The following is a 15,514-nucleotide window of genomic DNA, read 5'->3' as shown; positions in this document are numbered from 1 at the left end:
ACATCCCCAACAAACCTCTGCCACACTCCTAATGAGGCACCCAACCCCCCCCCATCGCAATCTTACAACATTTGTGATATTTTGATGGGTCCGTGCTTGATTCAGGGATTTTAGAGGTCTAGAGTCCCCTGAGTAAAAGTTTTGCTTCTTGAATTTCGTTTTTTTGGAGACAGAGCAACACTTGCGAACAGGAAAAATCTGGTTATAAGACGGATGCAGAGAAAAGTTATGGTGCAGACAGTTGTGAGTGTTTTATATATATCACAGTAGATGACACACTGCAATAACTGTTCAGAAATATTCAGAATCTTGTTACTGTCTGTTCTCTTTTGCCTCAGTGCCCTTAGGGTCGATCTGAAAACTCATGTTGCTCTCCCCGCGTTTTTATTGACTGCTACAATTAACTACCATGTGCCCAGAGGTGAAAACAAGCAGCGAAATGAGAGGATCCTATGCTGGAGCTTTTCCTCAACAGAGCAGAGTACATTTTATTAGACGCCTACGCTGACAGTAGACAACCCCTGAAGCTCTGTTTACACGAGGTTGAAGCAACACACTCAGATTAAAAACCTGGTCTGGAGCACCATCTGTTTGCACAACAAACTGCCCGTGTTTCTCATTACAACACAACGTTAAGTCAAGAGGGGGGACAGAAGCGGAGTCTCCAAGAAAACACTGCATTCCATTCTGCTCCGTTCGAGTCCGCCACAAAAAAAAACGACACTACGTCTTTATCTGTTCCCAAGACGGCAAAACACGACCGATACTGTTTACACGGCTCCTAAAGACGAAGTTTCCATCTGTGTCATCTGAGCTAATCCTCAGATGGTCAAATAATATCAACAGTGCTAGGTTTGTTTAGTAGATCGAATTAAGAGAGAAGACCTTGACAGAAGCTACTGTTTTGGCTCCCACTCCATTCCTGAGGGCAACTAATTGCAACTTAGAAAAGGAGGAGTGTTTAGATAGAGTTTATGGACTTGTCAGTGTATGGAGGTGGGTTCACCCTGACATGGCACACAGCTGCAAACAATGGGTACATTTTCTGAGATTTCTACGTAATAAAAAAAACGAGAAGCAGCTGGACAGAGGGAGCTCTCTCACTGACACCTGTCGCCTACCATTTGCTGAGTGATTTGTCTGTTTCATAGAATTGGTGAGAAAGCAAGAGTGCAGGCAGAAGATGGGACCACACAGAAGGACTTGACAAGCCTCTTGTTCTCCTTACTTTCTCTCAGACACCTGTGGCTGTTAAAAACCAACCCCACATATCCTTTCAGGAGTCAAACCCCCTCTTCCCTAGTCCTCATTCACAGGGCTTCTCACAGGGCAATGGTGTCACGGAATCCGGAACTGTCTCGTGGACCCTGCTGAGACATCTACAGCAGGTGCTCTGGGGCTAGTGACTAAACAACTCTTGTTCTCTGGCTGTTTTCCAAACCTTACTGCTTCTCGCAGGGAACTAAATGCCAGTCTGGATGGTATCGTCATGAGAACATCCAAGGCATGGCTTGCGAACGTGTAAAAATGTTTTGATGAACTGCATACATCAACCGATTTGACAGATCAAGTCAGCGATGTGATGAAGGCAAATTTGAAAACAATTTGAGTTTTGAAATGTGTCTTGTCCCCCCCCCCCCCCCCCCAGTTCACAGCTCTTCTATTTCAGTGACTAAAATCCTTAGGTACACTTCTCCATCACTCCAAAGGCAATCTTAAAGGCCTCAGGAGCTCTGAGCTGCCAGAAGAAAAACTTCTTTTGTCTCCTTGGCATAAGCTTTCTTCCTTTTTTGTTGTTTGTTCCTTTCTGCCTGCTTTTGATATTCACTCTGAAAGAGGCAGGAGCAAAAAGAAAGCAGAGACAGACCGCACTCAAGCTCTAATTCTTGCAGTAAACCTAAACATAATTTGCAGACATAATTGCGGTTGCCTGTTTGCACAATTATTCCAGACAGCTCTTTCCTTTTTTGGCGTGTGCCGAAACTGGGGTCAATCATTTTTTCGAGCAATCGTTACAGATAACGTGTGTTTGCTCTGAACACCACTTTGATACGCTGCTGATCTGTTAACAGCGTCTAATATCGAGGGACGGGAGGACGGAGGCCTTGATATTTAAGTATCTCTTTGAAATGTCGAGTTCAAAGATAAAGACCAATCGCCTTGATCTGTGGGCCAAGGCAACCTAAAGAAAATCCAGTTCACTGTTACTCATCTCAGAGTGACAGGCATTCCTTTGTTAAGGACAGAGAGACTGAACAACACAAAGACCACTATAGCAGCTATAATCTTTCATGGATACATCCCTTTGCATATATATCATGGGAGATTCCATCTCAGGGTTTTACTGTGTCTGTGGCCTCAGGGAGCAGCCAAACTGCTCTAATGAGACATTTTCTTTTTATATGATGTCTTTTATGGGCATTGCAGTGCTTCCAGAGAAAGTTCTTCAATTAAGTAGAGGCTCTATTAGGCGGAGTCTGATGTGATTAGCCTAGCTTTAACCAAGTTAAGCGCTAGCGTTGTTCATCCACTACCCTAAAAGGTTTTTTTTTTTTTTGGTTTTTGTTTTTTTTTTTTTTTGCCAAAAATGAATAACTGTCATGTTCAAAAGACACATTTCTGGGCATCATATAACAGATTGTAATTTCAAGAATTCCCAAGGATCTGTGTCATTCAAAGTATTCAGTGAGGGGGAAAAATGGCGGGCACTGTGTCAGGGGGTGTGTAAGGGCCTGTGAAGTCTGGCCAATTCATTTAGGCTCCATCAATCCTAGTGTCAGACTCAACTGCCGCCTCCCGCTGTACTGGCAAGAATCCAAAAAAACTGTTCAGGAAACCACTGAAAACTTTTTCTTTCCTCCTTTAGGCGGTTTATATGTAGTATTCTCCCTTATGTGTGGAACGCAAGCTGGGGCAAGGCTTCGATTGAAGGCTCAACATGGTTCAGTCCAGAATTGTCTGTGCCATCAAAAAGCAGCAATTGAGATGAGTGAGATTTTTTTTTTTTGGCATGAAAAATACTTGTCCTCTAACTTGTCCTATAGCAGAAAATGACAAAAAGCAATATGTCTACATGAAATTCAAAGTAATATACTTCAGATACACTGCACCCCAGCATTTTCAGTTCACTTTTCTGTGTTTTCCTAGTTAACACTACACTATGCCAACTTGTAAAGACTCTGGCATGATGTTTTTTGGTTCGGCAATTAAATCTCTACAATTTTTCATGTTCCTGACTGGTTAGGTTATCCCTCCCCATCAATATAACAGTTCCTGTTGTCTGCTGTGAGAGCAGATGCCAATTAGCTGAGGGTGGAACAGGCCTGCTGTGTTGGTACTCCTCCCACCCTGCAGGGGGGGTTGCTGAGTCATCCTCAAATTAGCCTTGTCTGAACTATCTTGCTCAATGGCACACGTGTGACATGATCTCGCTGTAGGTGAAAACAACGCAGAGTTAAATTTACGCCTCTTCCAAGTTTCTGATAAAATAAGTTTGAGTAGAGAACTCGTTTAGGGGGGACACAAGTCTGGATTCCTCATTCTGGCACAACACTCTTTGCAGCCAAACGATGCTAATTTAAACTACGTATCCAGGAGGGTGTCCCAAGGATATCATGGATTAGCAGCGACTGGCTGTGACACCCTATGACTTATCAATAATTTAGAAGGTGGCAGTTATGGTTGTCAGGAAGAGAGCTAATATCACTAATGCTACACGCGATAATATTAACCAGGGCACTCACAGCTTGTACAGTTATTAGAATGATTAATTCATAAAGGTGAATGGGGTTGCAGAGCAACTCTGACTTTAGCTCTGTGATCCTGAGTGAGACTGCCCTTTGAGCTAACTGTACAATGAAATGTGACAGTGGTGAGACAGGTTCACGAAGAGGCTGCTCTCACAGTGCTCCCCAAAGATACCGATGTTAGACACGCGCCGTTAAAATTATAATGCTCCCAGCTCCATGTCTTTTTGCATATCCCCAAAGTCTAACATTCTGCAAGTGTTCTTTTCATTTGAGGGATGTAACAATTGAGTTATAAATGAAATTATCTTTCGAATTTAGCATTCCAAAAAAAAAAAAAACCCCAACAACAACAAAGAAAGTAAATGAGAAAGAATTCAAGTGAATTACCCCAGGGAAAACCAAGAAATAGTTCCCTCTCGGATACAATAATATCCTTAGCAAGTTTCAGTATGAAAAGGGCAGGAAAGACAATGATCCCCCTCTGTTTGAGGAATGAATTGCATCTTTGATAAATCACAAGGCAGAATTTCATGCATATCGAGTCTAAATCTATAGGGATACAGCTGTCGTGATTTCATCTCTCTTATCTATGAATCCCTTCACTCTGTGTTGACATTTAGTGATGAATATGTGGCACATAATCAACATCATTCTGCAGAACAAATAAAACCGCCTTCAGTGGGTTCAAAGAGATTTATAGGAACTACAGAATAATCTGCGCTTTTTCGCATCTTTATGAAGCAACCTTTCATAAAGAGTGAGCCCAGAAGAAATAAATAATAACAGTCATGAGAGAAGACAAAGGGCAAAACTGATGATTTTACCTTCAAATGACCTCACAACACAAACAATCTGTAGTGGGAGAGGACATTTATTCTTCGTTTAAAATTCCAATTAAAGTATGAAGTGTTTGCGTTTGTACGTACGCCAGTCATTAATTTCTGTCTCTACCCCTCTCACACTAAAGACCATAAAAACCTCACCAGAGTTTGGGTCTGTCAGCCCAATCTTTGTTTTAACAAATATGTGAATATAAACCAAATTTATAAGAGTGTTTATTGGGAGAAAATGAGTTGCAGACCACAGAGTTTAAGGATGGTTTGATGTCCGAAAGGAAAAATGTGGAGCGCCGGGAAGACATATGGGTTTCGTCTGACAGTATATGTGCGTTAGCTCCTCCAAACGACTTCATATTTGGATTTATACTTGGCAAAGTTCCAAACTGGCCTGTAGGAAGCAGAGGTCCAGTAAAGCTTGCTCATACATGAATCCTGTTCACTGGAAAATGTGGAGGTGGAACAGGTCTCAATGGAGTGTTTAGTGATCTCACAATCTCCAGAAGAGATCTTCAGCAAAGAGACATGGATTATTACTATTCATAGACCTAATACATGGTGCACACTGTCAGGTACTCTGTTACAACGCACTAGACTAGAGTTAACCCAGCTGACAGACAGTTAAACTCTGTTTAGTGTATTCCAGTATATTAGAACACCTCATTCAACATATCTGGGTTCTAGGACAATGATGTTATCAGTTGCTGTACAATAAAGATGACAGCAGCATGATAAAAATTACAAATAGTGACAACAGCATAATATGGTCCAGAACTAGCCGTTATCTCATCGCATACAGTGTTTAGAGTTTAGGGCAAAGCTGAGCTTTTAATGGTAAATATCACCAGACAGATAGTTAATCAGGGCCGCTAGGGACAGCATGACAGCTGTTAAGGCATTTGTAAACAGACGCCTATGAGGTGAAAAGTTAAAGGCATAAGGCATAAATATAAGAACCACAAAGTTGAACAAAGAGACACAACCTGGATGTCGGGGGTTGGCTTGTGGACAACGACATATTTAAACTACGCTTCGACTTGTCGTGAAGATTTACAAAGTCCTGTTAACACCAGTTCAGTATTTGTTGCAGAAAAGTTCATCTAATTTTACAGCACCTAATTTTATTTAGATGGGAGAATACCGACCGTTCCTGTTTGCACATTCTCTGAGCCACATGTTTGATTGAGTTTGCGTTGAGAGGTAGAGAACATTTGTTGGAGTTCAACGAGACTTATTTAAATCAGCCGTTAAGCCGTATGGTCCTAAAGTGTCCTCTGACTGACTGTATTTAAAACAAAAAGGTCTTTCAAAGCCTGTTCTCCAGAGCAACAGAGAGAAATGACACTGCGGAAAGAACCGGAACATCCGTTGACATTTGTCTTACAGCCTGATTAAAATACCAACAGAATTACCAAGATTCTGTACCTACAGATGCAGACACGGGGGTGGAAAAAAAAAAAAAAAGAATGTTGTCTAACAACTACTGTACATTGGACATCTGCTCTATGGGACAAATAAAATCTAATTTAAAACCTACCAGACCTGCCAGGAAACAGTCATCTGACTTCCAAATAAGATACTGTTTGTACAATACAAATCATGTGGATTCTATACCAAGAATCAGGGGTTTAGCAAGAATTAAGTGCCTGAGATCCAAAGGGTAACAGTGCCCATGTGAAGGATTCAGCTTGATCTCCACTCTTGAGGTCCTGCCATGTTTGTTTTTCATATGGTCGAAGCTAAAGGCCAGATTTAAAAGTCCTAACCGCTTCATTCCTAAATAAGCACTATTTTTTGTTGTGATTCAAAAGACCATTGCGTATTTTTTACAAAAAAAAAATGACTCAACCGCAAGGAGTATTCCAGACCTCAGTGGAAAATACTTTACCAAGCAGAATGTAAGATGGTCTTGTCAGAGAAACTGAGACAGTCAACAATATGTCAGCAACCAAATGTCACCAAATCCAAAGAGGAAACCATGAACATAAAATTCTACGGTGAAAAAATGATTTCGAAGTTAGACGTCAGTACATCAGCTCCACCATGGTTGTGATCTTAATCGTAACATGTGATTAATCTGATTTTTTTTTAGAGATAATAAATGCTAATGTTAAAATTATGTCATCCTTAATCCCTGCAGTCCATCCTGTCTTGGCCCCAAGGCAACACAAAGGACTGTAAACAGAATGAATGGTATTTAAATGCAGAGAGAAAGGGGAAGAGAAAGACTGAGAGAGAGAGAGAGAGCGATAAAGAGAGAGAGAGAGAGAGAGAGAGGACAAGAGGTCACAGCTGGCTTGTAACTAACTAGGCCTACAACTCTGTCCTCCTCAATGTCACTTAACATATGCAACCCAGGTCACGTCCACGCCGTCACCTAGGTGGGTGTTTCCCGACACAAAGATTCCCTTGTATACAAAAAACCCTTTCATGTTGTCCCTGTATGTCTGGAATCACTGCTCAAGGCCACACGTCTGTGTTTTCCGACCCTTCTCTGTGTAGACGTGAACTTCAGGTATGTTCATGAACTACTCTGCTCATTAAAAATACAGATCCACCTGGCCAACAACCTGACTGAAACTGTAGCATGGAGTTATATAGGTTTGCGCAGTTTTGCAAGCTTCATTCAAGAGATTTAAGGGTGAAAGGAAAATGAGTGAAGCAAAGCAAAGCTAAGGAAGCAAAGAAATAAGGAATATTCACCTTAAGGCGCAAGAGCCAGACTATAATGAGAAAATATTTCACGCGTAGCTATCTAGCGCCATAATGTTCTCCAAAGTCATCAACAATTTGCATAAAACAAAAAAAAAAATTTGACAGTTTGCTGCGAGGTTTATTCCAACACCATCATTCCAGAAGAGAGCGCTGGCATTACCATACACAAAACCATTCATCTCGTCAGTTGAGAATGAGGACAAAGAGCTAAATTACCACAACAGCAGGCTTTCAACGGGGCTATGTACTGTGGGGGCAGAAAAAAAAAACAAAAAAACAAAAAAAAACACATGAATATGCATGCGCATATGCGGGATCATATTTGCGTACTCGGGAGCTCATTGTGCCTGATTATCAGATCCGCCCGAGATCGAAACATCTTGAGTTTGGAGGGTACGAAGGATGCTGGTGGCAGGAATTTTGGCAGAGAGGCCCCCGGTGCAGCGTGGGATTCCTCTGGAGGCCTTATTCGGGTCACCTGTGCCCACAAAAGGGCACGTCCTGCTCTTTTGAGAAAGAGAAGCCACGTAGGCATCTCCCTGGCAACAGAACCCAACGGTGCAAACTCACAAAGCATTGTTTTTCCAGTTTGGAAGAAGGGCTACAGAGAGCTGCTGCTACAATGAGACAGCTAATGACTGACTGGTTTATGCTCCGCTGTATTTTGCGGTTTAGAGATGACGTCTCATATTTTGACATGTCAGGAGCAGGGGCTACTTAAGATTGTTTGCAGCTGGTGCCCCGTGTTTGAGCGTGTGTCTCGTCGAGACAAAATGAACACTGACATAATTAACGCAGAGTCAAGCTATACTCATTCTTCTGTGGGGGGGTTTCAGCCAAGATTAAAATTTGTTCATATAGTCTTCATTTGTTAAAGCCGTATGTTCTTTACTCAAAAAAAAAAACACACACAGAGTACCCCACTCTGGGCTTAAAGCATTGAGACAAAGCAAACATTTATGTCTGTCAAGCGCTAATTCAAAAAAAAAACAAAAAAACATCAGTACTGGATTGATTCCAAAATACAATACAAAAGAATGAATATGAAAGGAAACCGAATAGAGGGAACAAATATCGCACTGGAGACTTACATATTTTGGGACAATGGAAGGCTTTCTCTTTTTTTTTCTTTTTTTTTTTTTTGTTGTTGTTTCTCTTTTCTTTTTTGAAAGCATATTTGTATGAAATGTTTGGTTAGCTTCTATTATGAAAATTATGACCTGAAAAAGATATTTCTTGAATCAAATTTCTGTCACCCTCAGGGTCAACAGTCTTACAACACGAGCGGGCACACTTTAACCCACGTGAAATTCATTTCAGTTCATGAAATGAAATTCATTTCACAAGCTTAAAGACATTTTAAGTTCAGAAAATGGTCAAATCAGCATTGCAACAGCAATGTTATCTGCCTGTTACGGGTAAACCCTTAAAGAAAGCACCATATTGTTTACTGACAGTTCACTCTCCCAAACTACCTCAAATGCTACACATAGCAAATACAACAAATCCTAAGTCGGAATCTCCTGTGGAAATCAATAATGTTTACTTTAGAGAGCCAAAACATATGAAGACCTCAAAGCCTTGGAGCTCTGTTAGGATGGGCTAGCAGCCAATCACAGACGAGGGGGGGATGGGCAAGTGGGAAGAAGTGTGGGAGGATAGTTCTCAGATGGGGTGGGGGAGGTGGAGGGAGGTGGGGGGGGGGGGGGGGGGCAGACTGTGGGCACAGCCATTGTGGTATATGATTTCTGTAACTCAAGAAAGCTCCCCTCTCTCAAGTGTGAGTGCGTGCTCTCTCTCTCTCACTCTCGCGCACACACACACAGACACACAGCTCCCCACAAACACCCACATCTGCCTGTCCACATTGAGCTGGGCACCAGGTGTGTGCAGCTGTCTGCTCAGGGCTGCTTTTCTGAAGGGAGAACGAGGTTTAGGCTAAAGGGGTATCTGGGAAATGGACTGTTGGTGATTTAGAGAGAGATTTTTAGAGAAGACGTTATCTGAGGGCTTTTCAAATCCCTTTTGCGCCACTGGGATTTTTGCCAGACCCCGGATCCACAACATGCCCCACAGATGGGTCCATCCAAAAAATGATCGGACATTAAACGTCGGGTTTAATGTTGCAGATTTCAGAGAGCGAGCTAAGCTGGTTATAATGACGAAAAAATAACAAACGAGACAAAGTTAATTTCCCATCAGGGGATGTGACAAGTACATTTAAGCATTATATCCGACACATCTCTTTATTCAAATGATAATATAGCCATAGTCCGCAGCTGTGTCTGCAGACAGTGTTTGGTTAATATAGGGAAACACCATCCATATTCCAAAATTAAATTTCGTGCTAAACTGAGGAAACACACACTCAGCCTTCTACATTTGACAAACATCAAACAACCGTAGGTTGTTCCGACTAAAATAAGACAATAAGACAGTTTTTTTTTTTTAGTACATATGCAAATGTCCACCCACAGGTTATCCTGTCGACACGGAATCAAAACAACTTTATTCTCCTGTAAGACATTTAGGACTTTTTAAAAAAAAAAAACAAAAAAAAAAAGCAGGAAAGGGCTGTGAGAACGCTCAACTTTTTTCCTCTTTCTCCCCGAGCGCTGTTCTTTATCATGGCACACATTTGGTGGTGAAAAAGAGAGTGTGTTCTGGCGACACTCCATAAGAAATTCTTCACCCCCTCTTGCTGCACTTGGATGACTGTTATTCATTCTTACACACAATTACCATGGTCAGTCTGACTTTGATAAACAACTAACCACTGCTCCTCCTCTCAAAGCTAAGAGTCTTAGCTGTGCAATGAACTTCACACAAAAGAAGAGAGCTACAAGAAACGAAAAAGTGCCTCTTCAACGCGGTCTCTCACGCGATATCGTAAAAAAGTCTTAAATTTTGTATTAAAAAACAAAAGCAGATACAACTGTCTAAGAGCGACCATTTCTCTATACGAGGTCAAAGCAAAAAATATGAATGCACTTATTCAAATCATCAGCTTAGCCACTGTTGGGTCCTTAACCACAGGGCTGTTTTCTTTTCTTCTTAAAAAAAAAAAATAAACAAAAAACAAAACAAAGGTAGAGGTATCCATGTTTTCCAGACGCTGCTCATGGATTTTCACCGCGGGGAGATAAACAGACAAAGTGCATGGGATCGTGTTTTTTTCCAGAAACCCTGACACAATCGGGCAGCCGAGGGCCAGATAAGAGCTATTTCCGCCAGATAAGATCATCCCTGCTGGGCTGTTCAGGACTCTCTGTCTGCAGGTTTCAGACAGACACACCTCAGATTATCATTACTTTCAATCAGCCTGGTACTCAACGCTGTGAGGGTGATTAGGAGCGCCCCCACCCCCCACCCCCCCTCCGGCGACACTGTTTTGGTTCGGCCCTCCGGCAGGTAACTTCAAGGCCCAGGTTTACAGACCTGGCGTCTAGCCTCCCCTTCCCCCCCTCCCTCCCCCCCCTCACTGTCTCCTCCCATCACGGTCAAGAGACTGAGCACAGCAAGGATCAGGTCCAACCAAAAGACCACGGGTCGAGATCAAGCAGGCCCGTGAATGGAAAGTGTCATAACTGGCTGGAAAAAAAAAAAAAAAAACCAAAAAGGTCACGAGGCAGAAAAGTTGCTTGGTCAAAAAGGATTTGACAAAGCTGATGTTAAAACCGCCGCTGTGGCGTGCGCTCGGTTGGCCGGTCCCAAGGAACCTGAGACGTTCGACCCACAAAAAATTTACTGAATTATACATCCACACTAAACACCAGGTTTAGGTTTGTGCAGAGCAAGCAAAAATTATTACAAACAAAAATCTCCGACTCTCCCGTCGCCGGGTAGCGCATGTGCCAAAGCCATTTGCTTGCTTTAAAAATCTCGCACACTTGCAATCTTCAATAATCATTTTTCATGCCTCCTCTGGCAACTGGCCAGAGAACGTGCGTTTTTATTGGTCCGGCTGTATATCACGGGCTATATTTGCAAAGCTAAAGGTTACGCTCAAAAAGAAGGGGCGCGCACTTGCACACAGCACTGAACAGAGAGCTTCTGTCTGACACGCACAACTGTCATTCGGCTTTACGCAGAAAGCAAGCTCGGAAGACAAGGTATCACAGCTGTTTCGTCTGCACAAGCCGAGAGGAAAATCCCCGAATTTGCACAGCTGCCTCGAGTTCAGGCTGGCGAATAAAAGAGAGTCAGAAAGATGCGATACAATCAGCAGTGTTCTCATATTCAAAAAGAATACAAAGTAAGCCAAAAGGGCATTCCTCTGTCCCCTTTGTAACTTTTTTTTTTTTTTAGTTCTGACTATGCTAAAGTTCATTTTGGGTGCGGTTTGAAAACCCTGTTGGTTAGCTGTAGCTTTCCAAAAAAACGCTCAGAAAGTGAAAAACGAATTGTAAAATGAACCTCTCGCTTCTTCAGACGTAAAGCAGACAGCTCTGTGTGATCAGGGATTTACAGGACAAACATGAAAGAAATTGACTCTTGCATCCAAAATGGAAGGCCTCCTTACCGCCCCCTGCTGGCCATACATCACATTACATAATTCAGTCACTACCCGTAATGATGACTCTGAGCAGATTAGCCAATAAAGCTCACACTCAGCCTTCCCGTTAGACACATAGACGCAAACAGGCTAAACAGAGGCCATGGCTGATTACATTTCCTGGCAGTTTCTAATGATTAACTGTAAGCTATATATCTGGGAGAGTTAGATTTATGCGATTCTGTGCCTATCCTCACAGTGCACCCCAGGCAGTCAACAAAAACAGCTGCTATAAACAATCAGAGTTCAGTCATCAGATGAAAATCACCCTATAGCATCAAAAACATCTCTTTTTTTTTTTTGTAATATCTCCAAACCTTGGGCTGAATATGATGATTTTGCCTTTAGGAATTGAATCAGAAAAAGCAAAAATGAGAAATTCACAATCCGTGCAAAATGAGAGAAGGTGGGACTTTTTCTTTCCCCCCTGACATGAACCACAACTTTCATCCTTCTATTAAAAAACAAAACAAAACACAAAAGCGTCTTGAATTACAAAACCAAGCCCCTGAAGACGGAGAAAAAGAGACAACTTAGGAAAAACCCCTTTCTGACTTGTATGGCAAACTGTCATTTTTTTCCTCTGACAGAACGCCATGCTTTGTGTTCAGCGCGTTAGCTGAAGCTGTAGGGTGTCGTTCTCTCGGCCACGAAGTTGGACTCGTTGGAGGTTCTGACAGCCTGTGAATTCATTATTGTTTCATATCTCAACCAGGGGCCAGCAGTGCAGGACATTTAAAGCAAGACCTCTTTGTGGCCAAGTCACTCTGACACTTGTTTGAACTTGAACTCAAAGAAAAGGTGTTATGGGGGGGGGGGGGGGGGGGGCTAGTTCTTCCCTCTTTGCAACACTATCTACCAAAAAGCAACCTGATACGCTCTTTTATTTACATCTTTCAACCCCTCAGTCTCAAGATATACTGTGCAGATGGAAAAAAAAAACAAAAAAAACAAATGGATGTGATAAATAACGTGAGGTTGTGAGTGCTTTACGAGTGAGGCAGTATATCAGAAGAGAGTACCATTTCTGCCTCTCAGTATGTAAATTGTCTGGCTACCAATTTAGCCTATCGTTAGAAATGCTGTGAGGTATATTAGACTATGGAGCCACAGGGCAAAAGCCCCTGTATTAGCTATAAGGTGCTATTTTCACTCGGGGTTCTTAAGAGTCAGTATTAAAAGATAAGACTGTTTCGAATGAGTAAGTACCAAGTGTACAGTGGCTTTTGTCAAGAGTTTGAACCTTGTAGGCTGTATGATTAGATTATTCCAGAAGCAGGTCTGTGTGTCGTAAAAAAAAACAAAACAAAAAAAAAACCAGGTAATTTCTTCTTCCGTTTACTATTTTAACATCTAACCTAAAGACAAACAGAACATGACATGTGACCTAAACTCAATTATTCGAGTCTGTTTTGAATATCCTGCCTAATTTCCATATTAGGACATTTATATTTCCTGTTATGGCACTGTCACCATCAACTTTGCGGAGAAAATCTGCACCCATGCCGAGTAAGGAAGGTGACCCCTCTTAATCACAGTAGCTGTTATCTAAGGGTCAGGAGCTGTACCCACCCAGTCAATAATCCCAAAACAGACAGCTTTGGCCCGTCTGCTGGGGGGAAGGGAGGGGGGGGGGGGTTAAGGTTGAGGTGACGGATGAAGTGAAGGAGACCTAATTAAGACAAGGTGAACAGAAGGGGAAAAACAGGGGCACATAGGAAGGCCCCCCCACACACACGTGCGCACGCACACATGCACACACATACAGACATACACGCAATCACACATGGAGGGTGTACATCCCAATTCACTGGGATAAGGAGAGAACAGTGGATGATACTGAAGGAAGAGATGAAAAATGAACGACCTCTTCAAAGAGTCAGTGGGATGTGGAAAAGGGGGAGCAGTGCGGGGCGGGGGGGGGGGGGGGGGGGGGGGTTATGGGAAAAGATCTATCCCTCTAAGGGACACTGCTTAAAAAAGACTTGTCTCAGGTACATAACCTTAACTGCGGAGAAGAAAAAAAAATCTCATCTAGAGTAAACCTTTCTATGACCAGGACTTGGATCCAAACATTTACAACATCCATCAGCATACATGCAAAAATGTGCTCTCTTTTAAATGAGAACACTTGAACTAAGAAAAACAATCCTGTTTTGAACATTAGCCCGAGGCAACGTGTGAGTCTCTTTGAGTACTTTTTTTTCATTCAAGATGAGTATAACATTGCCTTGGCTGCTTGACTTGTTTATTAAAACCTGAAATTTTATTACATTTCTGACCTCTCTATTCTCGACTTCTATCTTAGCGGATCGAGGCAGACAGTTCCGTGGTCTGTTGGATTTCAACAAAGATATGATGTTGAAGGCTGTCATAAAACAGCTTTAGATGGCACGGCTAAAACCTAAACCTGCCGTGGGGACACTGTAAAATTTTTGGCCTAGCTTCATACGACGTCGTTTAGTCTTTAAGACTGACGTAAATTTCACTGCTGAAAACTCTAAAATGGACACTTTGAAATACCCGTTCGGCACCTGCAGCATTTCATCTACACAATTTTAACGAATTCAAACAATTTCATAGTTTTGAATAAAATAAACGAAACATCTCGTTGTTAGACTCCCACTATTAATGTTTTCAGGACGCAATGTTTCATTAATAATGATTACTCATAATGACTGTCGAAAGGTAACGCATTGTTCTTGAAAACACACACACACACACACAAACGACAACAAAAACAAATAATCAAGTGCATTCAAACCTGAAACTGGTAGATGAGACTCAAAAAACACATAAATTCATCTTAATGTACATGAATAACTGGACAGAGATGGAGGCAGCGCATCCTCATTCAAACGAATTTAGCTATGAAGTTTTGCTCTCTAAAAAGTTTCTGTCCTCGACATAAAACACAACTGAGCGTGTTTGGCTTACCTAACCACGCAATGCAGCATATCTGTACAACGAGAAGTAAAACAGAGTTGTTAAAGAAAGCCATCCTGCTCGCCTTAGCCGATCTTGAAACGAGACGTGCCTTCCACCGCACACTGAAGCAACTGGGCAAATTTGGCGTTGAGTGAAAGAGGGAAAGAGGCTGACTGGGGGGGAGGGGGCAGAGTTGCAGATAGGCTCTGTTGACTACTGTACCGTGTGCTCGGAGCGGGAGGAGAAACATTGGGAATTGCAATTAAGGATCTCCACCTCTTACACGGAGATGTTGAAGGCAGTGAAGGAGCTGATGTTTTGCTTTTTTATTTGCATGGCATTATGGTGCCGCGCACCTCCATGCTCAATTCCACGAGAGTTGTTCACAAAAATATTCGACATGCAGTACTGCAAAAAGCATTTTCTGCTTAATAATAAGGCACTTAGTTACAGTCACTGAACGCTGCACATGTAAACATATAATAAAAATGTGAATAACTTGATGAAGGGTTGTCACCGGTTTCAGTGATTTTAACACAACGAGAAGGTTACAGTATAGCTAGACACCTGAGCTGTCTGAAGTAGACAAAAATGTTTTAATTTTGAAATGCTGGGAAGGAGTCTGTCAGGAATGGACACTAGTATTCAGATGCTAACGTTTTCACAGCACTTTCGCTAAGAGGAGAATGGAGAGGACACGGTGCTCAGGTGGCTTGTGCCGTATTTTTTAC

Source organism: Chanos chanos, chromosome 15 (assembly GCF_902362185.1).
Source record: "Chanos chanos chromosome 15, fChaCha1.1, whole genome shotgun sequence".
Lineage (NCBI taxonomy): Eukaryota > Metazoa > Chordata > Actinopteri > Gonorynchiformes > Chanidae > Chanos > Chanos chanos.
Note: the sequence above shows the minus strand (reverse complement) of the source record.